General features: G+C 45.0%; 1 protein-coding gene across 1 annotated transcript in view; it reads right to left on the bottom strand.

Moving 5' to 3' along the window:
* The window catches only part of Lix1l (limb and CNS expressed 1 like), a 24,298-nt gene that overhangs the window by 12,326 nt on the left and 899 nt on the right, over positions 1 to 11,073 (bottom strand). The window lies entirely within an intron of this gene.

Below are 11,073 nucleotides of genomic sequence, written 5' to 3'. Positions count from 1 at the left end.
AAAAAAAAAAAAAAAACAACAACAAAAAAACCCAAAACCAAAAACAACAACAAAAAAAACAAAAACAAAACAACAAAAAAAGGAATAACACAGGTAAATGAACAAGATAAGAAATAGATATACTAGGTGATGGTGGCATGCGCCTTTGATCCCAGAACTCGGGAGGCAGAGGCAGGCAGGTCTTTGAGAAGGAGCCCAGCCTGGTCTACAGAGCAGAGCTACACAGAGAAACTCTGTCTTCGAATAAAACCCAACAAACCAATAAATGCAAATAAACAAGTCTGTCTATCTCATTAGTATGCATATTTGTCTTAGTCTTTAGTAAATGGTAAACTATGTGTATACTAAAGAACTATTTTATTGTACCTGCATGTGTGTCTGGATGTGAGTGAAGGTGCACATGCCACAACCCATCTGTGAACAAAGGACAATCTTGGTTTATTGGTCCTTGATGCCTGCCTTGTTTGAGGCAGGGCTTCTTGTTCATCAAGACTAAGCCATACACTGGCTGGCCTGCGAGTCTCCTGGGATTTTGATCCCTTCATTCATCTTGCCACAGGCACACTGGGATTACAGATGGACTGCACTGCATCCCACAGGCACACTAGGATTAGAGATGTGCTGCACTGCATCCGCCTTTCCATGGACTCTTCAAATCTGAGCTCGGTCCTCATTCTTGTGTGGTGCATATTATATCACAGAGTCATCTCCCTAACCCTAAAGAATTGCTTTAACATTTAATTCTAGTTTATTATCAGGAAATGTTTGATCTATATATCTATTCTATTTATTTATTTATTTTATGTATATGAAGTATATCTATTCTACATACCTATATTCCTAAGGTTTCAGGACAATTTTGGGAGCAAAAAGGGTGTGGCCAATGGAAAAAGTTTAAGACCCCTGCTTTATCTCACACTTTGATTAGTATTGGAGACCCATGGAGCTTAACTTAAATACTATAGGCAGTGTTTCCAGGGCTAGCCAGCAATTACTACTGTGTGATAAAGTACAAATCATTTATTCTATAATTGGTCAACTGGCCTAGGACAGTGACAACCATCACCAAGTAAGTAGTTGCATCACATTTACTTACTAAATGTCAGGCATTTCCATAGGCGCTTTACCCACCAATCAAACCTTAGGAGGCAGGCTCTTTAGTCACTACCATTTTACAGATGAGGAATGAGACGAGGAAGGGTTCAGTAACTGTGCCGTGGCTGGAGAGATGGCTCAGGGGAGAAGAGCATTGGCTCCTCTGTAATAACAGTCCCTGGGAATCAGATGCCACCTTCTGGCCTCCACAAGCGCACAGGTGACACACAGACATATACACAGGCAAGACGCCCATACACATAAAACAGAAATAACTACAACATTTTTGAAAGGCTATGAGCTACTGGACCATCGGGCTACAGAAAGAGAAGCAAACCCAGCTAGGTGTGGTAGCACACATCTGCAATCCTCACACTTAGGTAGAAATTTAAGGCTGTGCTGCCTATTTTTGTGTCAACTTGACACAGATAGGATCATCTGGGAAGAAGTAATATGAATGGATAAAATGTCATTACAGGACTGGCCCAGAAGCAAACACATAGGGCATTTTCTTGATTGATGGTTTATGTGTGAGGGTCCATCCATTGTGGGGTGCCACCCCCATGCACATGAGTTGTATAGGAAAGCAGGCCTAGCAAGCTATGTGGAGCAAGTCAGAAAGCAGCCACTCCTCCCTGGCCTCCACAACAGCTCTTGCCCACAGGTTCCTACTACTTTGAGTTCCTGTCTTGTAATAGCTATTCTTGGTTGTCAATTTGACTACATCTGGAATTAAGTAAAATCCCAAAGTGGAGGGCACTCAGTGAGGGATTTTTTTTAAAAAAAAAAATAATTTATTTCCAGCTGGGCAGTGATGGTGCACACCTTTAATCCCAGCATTTGAGAGGCAGAGGCAGGCAGATTTCTGAGTTTGAGGCCAGCCTGGTCTACAGAGTGAGTTCTCGGACAGCCAGGGCTACACAGAGAAACCCTGTCTCAAAAAAACAAACAAACAAAAATTATTTTAATTTTATGTACATTGGTATTCTGCCTGCATGTGTGTCTGTGCGAGGGTGTCAGATCTTAGAGTTGCAGACAGTTGTGAGCTGCCATGCGGGTGCTGGGACTTGAACCTCTGGAAGAGCAGACAGTGCTCTTGCACTGACCCACCTCTCTAGCCCTCCCCCTCCCTTTTTGCTTTGTTTCTCCTTCACCAGCTTTAACCCCTACCTATTCTTTTGGATTCTTGGGCTTTCCATTCCAGGTATGCTGTTGTATATATGTAACCCCGGTGTTGGGGAAGGGGGAGCTGGGGTAGAGACAGGTCCCTAGGCTCACTGGCCAACCAGCCTAGGCAAAAAGAGAAGCTCCAGGCTCGTTGAGAGATCCTGTTCTCAATAGTAAGAAGGCTGGAGAATGATAGCGAAGATACCTGAAGCCAGTCTCTAGCCTCACGGGCACACATATGGGGAGGTCACCCGTGCACACAAGATCATGTGTATGACAAAATGATGACCTTGGTTCCACAGTCAAATCATTTTTTTTTTCGAGACAGGGTTTCTCTGTATAGCCCTGGCTGTCCTGGATCTCAGTCTGTAGACCAGGCTGGCCTCGAACTCAGAAATCTGCCGCCTCTGCCTCCCAAGTGCTGGGATTAAAGGCGTGTGCCACCACCGTCCAGCTATTGTTGTTTTTATTTATTTACTTAGCTTCCCCACAGGGCCTTACAAATGTAGCCGGCAAGTACTCTATACTAGAGGCTCTACATGCCTGGTACCCTCAGAGGCCAGAAGGTATTGGATCCCCTGAAACTGAAGTTCAAATGGTTGTAAGTGGAACTGAACCCAGGACCTCTGGGAGAGCAGCTGGTGCTTTTAACTTCTGAGCCACATCTCCAGACTCTTAGTTGCACGTAACCTGAGCTGGCCAGAGCCCAAGCTATTTCTGTTGCAGCCTCCTTATTTCTGGAATTACAGGCATAGCCAACGCAGCCTACAGTCAGCGTTCTGAAAACTTTAGACGACACTGCCATTCAAGGAAACATGACCCTCAAACTTGACCTTCAAGTGAATAAACTAATGGGCAGAGTTTCTTTCTGTTTTAGAATGTTATGTATGTATTACAAGACAGAATGGAGTGTATGGATTCTCTTCTGAGGCTTTTCCTGAGCATGAATGGTTTTTTGAGGAACCTTATTTTGGGCAACATTCCCTGATGGTCTTCTTCACACCTTGCTGGATTTGTGGCAACACTGCAATGTCCTCTATTTCCATGGGCCACTGCTCAGGACTGTTTTTGCAGGAAGTTGGATGCATTGATCCCCACAAGAAACAGCAGGCTTGCTGCCAGCATAGGGGCTCACAGCTACATCCCCAGCATTCACCATGCCGAGGCAATAGGACTGCCTCAAGATGGAGGCCAGCCTGGGAGACATTAGACATAGTAAATCCCAAGCAAGCCTCAGCTTCTGAGGTGAGATCTTATCTCACATAATTAATGAGGACAAAAATGAAAAAGAGCAAGTGTGCTTAGTGGTTATTATAAAATGGAAGGTTCTCCAAGATCAGCGTTCCTCTCTCACGATGCAGCCACACACAGCCTGTGCAAGCATCTGCCAGAGCCTTCTGCATCAGACGTAGGGAGCAAGAAGACTGATGCATCTATGATGCTCATGCTTCTGGCTGTGCTGTGAGCCATAAAGTCCATTATCTCTGATTTGGAAATCTTGTGACTTCTAGCATTTAGTAAATAGAAACCAGCCTACTTATTTTTTTTAAAGATTTATTTATTTATTATACATATGTACACTGTAGCTGTCTTCAGACACACCAGAAGAGGGCATCAGATCTCATTACAGATGGTTGTGAGCCACCATGTGGTTGTTGGGAATTGAACTCAGGACTTCTGGAAGAGCAGTCGGTGCTCTTAACCACTGAGCCATCTCTCCAGCCCACGAGCCTACTTATTAGTTGTAAGCACGGTAAAATCAAACTCCAGACATGACACAGTATTCAGGAGCACTCCCTTCCATTACTTTATGTTTGGGCTCAGTCATTCCAAAATATCTTCCTGGGTGTTTGCTCTGTGACTGACTGTTAGCTACACTCAAGGCTAAGATAATGGCCCCTTTTCTTTGGGATTGTATTGCAAAATGGGAAAGACATTAGCTGGATAATCTCAAGCTTTTCAGACAGCTACAACTGTGATAATGCTTTTGAGGGGTTTTTGGTTGGTTAAGTAGTTAGTTGCTTAGTTAGTTGGTTGGTCTCATTTTTTAAAGACAGGGTCTCTCTGTGTAGTCCTGGTTGTCCTCAAATTCACAGACCCACCTGGCATTGTCTCCCATGTGTTAGGATTAACCATGTGCACCAACACACCCAGCCCTCATCCAGTGTTAAGATCAAAAAAGCTACCTTAAAGGTCATGACTAGGCTCAAGCATGAGCAGAAACTCTTTAGGCAAAAAGTGAGAGAATGGTACGCCATATAAAGAACAGCAGGAAGCACGGCAAACCCAGGAGGAAGAGCCCACCATGCTTACAGGAAAGGGAAGGGATGTGCAATCCAGGATGCAGTTGCAAAAGGATGGGGATCTGGTCAGATCAGCTTTGGAGTGGATCACTTCCAAACATTTCAAAAGGCTTTAACTGGAGCCTCACAAATCACACAGACCTTCAGGCACCTTCCAGCATGAATACTCTCCCTTTCTCAATTACCACAAAACCCATCCATTTCCTCATATTGTATTAGTTTGGTTCTGTGCAAGAAGGTGCTAAGATGAGATATACATGCAAGAGATTTATTGGAGTAGACAGAGGAACAGCCTTCAGGGCACAATGGATGTCTGACGTGAGGAAGAGGGGAAGGAAAGAGGCTTAAATTTGGGCTGCACTGTAGTTTCAAGAAAGGTTTGTCCAAGCCAAGAAGTCTTTATGTCAAAGGAATCCCATATCTTACCCCATGTGTCTGCATTAATATCTCTGTTGTTATGCCTCAGTCATTGACTGGGGCAGGGACAGGAATCTTGGACTGTGTGCAAACATTGTGATAGACCTAGAAGGGCAAGAGCGAGGCTGTGAGCCTGTTCTGCTTCTGAAGAAGGGATGTGACCCGGACAATTTGACTAAGAAAACGCAGTCTTTAAGGAAGGAAAGAACAGCACACAGCCTTGGCCAGCAAGATGATCAAAACTGGGTGGCCAATGCGTCTGCTCTTACCTGCTCTGCAAAGTAAAGCAAAGATCCCCATAGAGCAGCTGGTACGGAAAGCAGCACAAGCCCTTTGCTCGTCTTGCACCATATAGGTGACTCGCTTGGTAGAGTGTTCATTCTTCTCCAAAAGACTTCATGAAAAGGAAAGGCTCTCTTTCCTGTCCTTGGGCCTGGTGAGAGGCTCTTCAGAAGTCACTCTGGCTCAGAGAGCCCCGCCATCTTTGTTCTTTCAATTGAGACCTTTTCAGCCCTTGTCTTTGAGACAAGTGACAGCTCCCCTAACATGCAAACAACAGGGAAAATAGTAGGGTGGAAGAGAAAGGAGAGGCGACCATGGGGAAGGGCCTATTCAAAGGCTTATGCTGGTCCCACATCCAGCTAAACCAGACCCTGGCATACAGCACAGGGCTAGTTCTTTCATGATTCCTCAAAGTCTAAGGAAATGGGAGCTAAGCTAGGTAATGCTGAGTATGAAATGAGAGCCTGGGGAAAACAGTTTTGTGGTTTTGCTTGGGGTTTGGTTTGGCTTTTTTTGTTGTTGTTGTTTTGTTTTGCTTTGTTTAAGCAATTGATTGTGATCTACATTGGAAAATGCTCCTAAGTGATACTGTGATGCGGGAAAGCTGGAGCTCCAGGGCTCAAAGCCTGCAACAGAATTGCAGCATGAATCTAGAGATCATAAGGCCAGTGTTCTTTCCAGCTTGGGAAACCTAACCCAAGATCCAATCTATGTCTGAGCCTCACAGGGCCTCACGAGTCCCTTAAAACTTACAATCTTACGTGTGTGCATCGTGTGAGTTCGTACATATATAAGTGAATAGCCCATAGGATTTTGTTTTGTTGTTTGGTTTGTTCTTTTGTTTTTCGAGACAGGGTTTCTCTGTGTAGCCCTAGCTGTCCTAGAACTTGCTCTGTAGACCAGGCTGACCTTGAACTCAGAAATCCACCTACCTCTGCCTCCTGAGTGCTGGGATTAAAGGCGTGTGCTACCACTGCCCAGCAGGTTTTGCTTTAGTTTGGTTTTTAAAGCAAATTTTCAGTAAGCAATCATGGACATAATGGCTTATATAAGATATTTGAAGAAGTACTATGAACAGAATATATTTGACAAATGAAATGTTTTGTGGAAGTTACTGACAGATGCTGGCTTGAGATAAACACAAAACTAGTGAAGAATGTTCAAACGCTTATACCATGATGCTGCACACACACACACACACACACACACACACACACACACACCCACGCATGCATGCACGTATGCACGCACACACGCACTAATTAAATGGACCTTTAAAAAGACAATAAATATAGAGTGAAAATGCAGCTCAGTAGTAGGTGCTCACCTAACAGGCCCAAAGCGCTAGATCTGGGCTTAATTCCCAAGCACTGGGGAGTATGAGGGGAGTGACACAGGAGCAACAATAGTAATAACAGAATAATTCCAGGGCTAGAGGAGTAGCATACATCTGTGATCCCAGCCCCGAGGAGCCTGAGTCAAAGGATTGCACATTTGAGGTAGCCAGGACTCCATGAGACCCTTCCTCAAAACACAAAGCAGAGCTAACAAAAACCCAAACCAGCCACAGGAAGGGAAAAAGAATAAAGGTGACACTGTGGTGAGGAAGAAGGGGTTAAAGGGCAGTAACTAGGTAGTGCCACCAGAGGTAACGGGTTTCCCTGATCATTCTGGTTTGTGAGAATAAGCTGGCAGAGGTTCATCCAAGATATTATGGAAATAGGGAAGCTGCTTAACAATATTTTGTCTAACATTTCCCTTTTCAGCATTTGGAAGACCATGAATAGCCTAGGGTGCACAGAAGTCTTTGAAGGCCAGCACTGTGGAGTAGCAGTGACTTCAGTAAGGACTCTATCTACTAAAACTAAATGATGCATCCTGACAACATCTGCTTATTTAGGCCTTGGAGCCAGTGAGGCTACCTCATGTGACAAGGACTTTGCAGATGTGTTTATGGACTCTGACTCAGGGAGTCATAGATTATACCAGTGGCATGGGGAGGCAGAGGCAAGGGGATCTCTATGAGTTCGAGACTAGCCTGATCTATACTATGAGTTCAAAGCTATCGAGAGCTACACAGCTCTACAGATACAGCTACTGCCTGTTTCAAAAACAAAAAGAAATGGCAACAAAATTGTGACAGGGGGAGCTGGGAGTTGGCAAAACACAGAAGCAGAGACGTCGTAGAGGCAGATACTGGAGTGGTGTGGTTATGACCAGCGCTCAGGAATGTTGCTACCACTAGAAGCTGGAGAAGGCAAAGAAGACTAGACTTTCTGGCAGGATCTCACTAATACCCATTTGGCCCAGCGATACCGATGCTAACGTCTGGCCTGCAGAACTATAGAAGAACACGCAGTATTTTGTTAGGACTCACATAGTCCAGGTTGGCCTCAAAGTCCCCACATAGCCAGGGATAGCCATAAATTCCCATTACTTCTACCTCCATCCCTCAAGTGAGTACACAGATGTGTACCACTACACTCACTTCATTTCTTTTGTTTTATGCAGCATAATTTATGATGCTTTGTTATGCCAGTCGCAAGAAATTAATAGGGGGGTCTGATCCAATAGTTCCAAAAATTATAAATGCCCATACCAGCTTAGCTCCAGTGATATTTAGTCTATGATTGTAATGCCAACGAGCAGCTAATCAGAAAATACCACGTAAAATTAATTTATTCTTGGGATGAAGAGATGGCTTACTGGTTTAAAGCACTTGCTGCTCTTCCAGAGGACCCAGGTTCAATTCCCAGCACCCACACAGTAGCTCAAAACCATCTGTAATTCCAGTCCCTGGGGATCTAACACCCTCTTCTAGCCACTGTGGGTACTAGGCATGCACATGGTACACAGATATGCATGCAGGCAAAACACCCAAAAACAAAAATATTTTAAAATCAAGACAAGTACTATAATGTCCATTCTGCAAAAAGTATACATCTTAAGGAACAGACCAGAAGTTACAGAACCAGGATAAAGAACTAATAATTCACTTGGCTCCAAGCCCTCTTTCATATTGTACTACCTTGCTTTATTGTACCATTAATCCTCACACATGTTCTAAAGCAGACTGGGCTCCATCCACATAGAGACAAAATATGTAACTTGTTCACCACTCCATCTGGTGAGCAGTAAGTATTTGTTAAACGGGGTAAAAAATGGAACAGATAAAGCATTGTCAAGATCACGGTGCCACTGCATGACAGGGACAGGTCAGGTCCCCAATCAAAATCCTTTATACTGTGAGCAGCGTTGAGAATCAACAGCAAGCCAGGCATGATGGCACACACTTGTAATCCCAGCAGTTGGGAAGCTGAGGCAGGGGAATCACCATGAATTAAAAAGCCTGAACTACCACACACACACACACACACACACAAAGCCTGAGATACACGGTGAGTTCCATACTAACCTGTGTGTGTGTGTGTGTGTGTGAGAGAGAGAGAGAGAGAGAGACAGAGAGAGAGAGAGAGAGAGAGACAGAGACAGAGACAGAGACAGACAGACAGACAGACAGACAGACAGACAGACAGACAGACAGAGAGGCTTTTGAGCAGGTATGGGCAGGGGAGTGGGGACTAACCTACAGATGAGGGGACAACAGAAGAGAGAAGTGTGTGTGTGTGTACTGGGACCCAACACTGGTGAAAGAAAATCTAAAAAGTCAGTACGGAAATGGTGAGCTTAGAGTCTTCAGGAAAAAGATGAAGGATGTGAATTGAAGATGGCATATAAGGTATCCCCAGACAAGTGATCTGGACTGAGACCAAGGTAAATTGTATTCAGGGCAACAGAGCCATCCCCTGAATATCTTGCCATCAGTCACAAGGGTACATGGGTATATGCCAAGGGCAGCTTTGCCTATTAATTGAAGCAGAGTAAGTGATTCCATGTGGTGAAGGACTTTGAGCCAAGTCAGCAGAGAGCCAAATTCTCCTACAGCACTGGCTGGACACCCAGACTGGAAATGAGAAACTCAAGAATAATAAGAGAGCGGTGGGAGGTGGGGAGACTGAAGGGGAGCCTCACCAGAGACTCTGAAGCCTGATTGTTCTCCGTCAGCACAATCCCTTTGTTCCTTCATCCTTTCTTGAGAAACTAAAAAGGTTTTCCAGACACTCAGCTCAGAAGCCAGACCAGAGGCTCTTCAGAGCAGAGAAACATGGGTGAGGGAAGAGTACATTTCTCTATCATGTCGATAAGTGCCTGTAAGTTTCCAATAGGAACTCTTCAGACCCAGGGTAGCTGCTCCTGGCTACTACTACACCCCAGGGAAAATGTTTTCCTCAGAACTGAGGTAAAAAGAGCTGGACAATCTATTGTGTAGCCTTGTTACACCTTGCTAACTCTAACTGACCTGGAAAGTAACTCTATTGACTCATGAGTTTCAGAAGTACATCCATTCGTATCCCCAGCACCCTACAGGATCCTAGCCTGGCTGGAACTCAAACTGGTTAGAGAGCAAAGGGAAAGTGACAGTAAATGAGCCATCAGACTGCAGCAGAGTGGATCAGAGCCTTCAACTTCACTGAAAATTTCTGGTTTACAAAGACACATTTAAGAGTAGAAAAAAAGCCAGGCGGTGGTGGCGCACGCCTTTCATCCCAGCACTTGGGAGGCAGAGGCAGGCAGATTTCTGAGTTCAAGGCCAGCCTGGTCTACAGAGTGAGTTGCAGGACAGCCAGGGCTACACAGAGAAACCCTGTCTGGAAAAAAGCAACAACAAAAAAAACCAACCAAACAACAACAACAACAACAACAAAAAGAGTAGAAAAAAGCCAGGCGGTGGTGGCGCACGCCTTTCATCCCAGCACTTGGGAGGCTGAGGCAGGCAGATTTCTGAGTTCGAGGCTAGCCTGGACTACAGAGAGTTCCAGGACAGCCAGGGCTACACAGAGAAACCCTGTCTGGAAAAACCAAAGAGTAGAAGAAAATGAAACGTGTTCTCAAGGAAGAGATAACCAGAAAATCGGGGCTGGCCATCATTTCAAGTGCCTACTCTGTTGTCAGTGGCAGAATTTTAATTAACCCAGAGCACAGCCCTTGTTGAAACTGTTGCTCAGTTATGTTATGAGACCCTTTGCCCAAAGACAGAGCCAGGACTAACAGGCCTCTGCAGCCTGCCTGCTCTTTTCACTGAATCTTCCAAAGGAAGCCAAGAGTGGGATGGAAGAAGAGTAACAGTCTGGAAAGAAAGAGAGGCGCAGGGGGGAGGGCAGGGGGGGAGCTGTGCAACTTTTCTCGTATTCAAACAGAAAGGATGCAGTCGCTTTTAGACCCAGGAGGACCTGACCAAGGAAACAGAAGAGATGTGTTGGAAATTCCAGACTTAAAGTCTGAGTCACACGCCCTTCACTGTGTGTTCCTTGTCGTTTAAACTCTGAATTTGGAACCAGGATCCTGACAGGAAATTGGTTAACATTGCCTAAACAAAAACAACAAAGAAAATCCCTCATATCCCTCTTCCCAGAAATTAGGCATCTTTAAGCCGGCAATTTCTAAGCAAAATAAGGTTGCCTGGCTCGTTTCCACAGAATTTAGCATTGAGTGAGCCAGGGCCTGAGATTTATCCTTAGTTCCTGGGCAAGAGCCAGGAACCCAGCGCCAGACAGACAGAGGCCCGAGGTGTGAGGCTCCAAACTAAGAAGCTAAAGCGAGGCACCAAGTCACAGGAAGCTGGCTCGGCCTCAATGGTGTGGGGTCCAGATTCAAAGGAACAATTATTGTGAGTGACTTTTGAAAGCACTACCTAATTCTCCAGCAGATCTGAAGTCGTGATGGAAATTTCATGGCGGGGGGGGGGGGG

The sequence above is a fragment of the Mastomys coucha genome, unplaced genomic scaffold (assembly GCF_008632895.1).
Source record: "Mastomys coucha isolate ucsf_1 unplaced genomic scaffold, UCSF_Mcou_1 pScaffold16, whole genome shotgun sequence".
Classification (NCBI taxonomy): Eukaryota; Metazoa; Chordata; class Mammalia; order Rodentia; family Muridae; genus Mastomys; species Mastomys coucha.
This window is presented reverse-complemented; position numbering and strand designations above follow the sequence as displayed.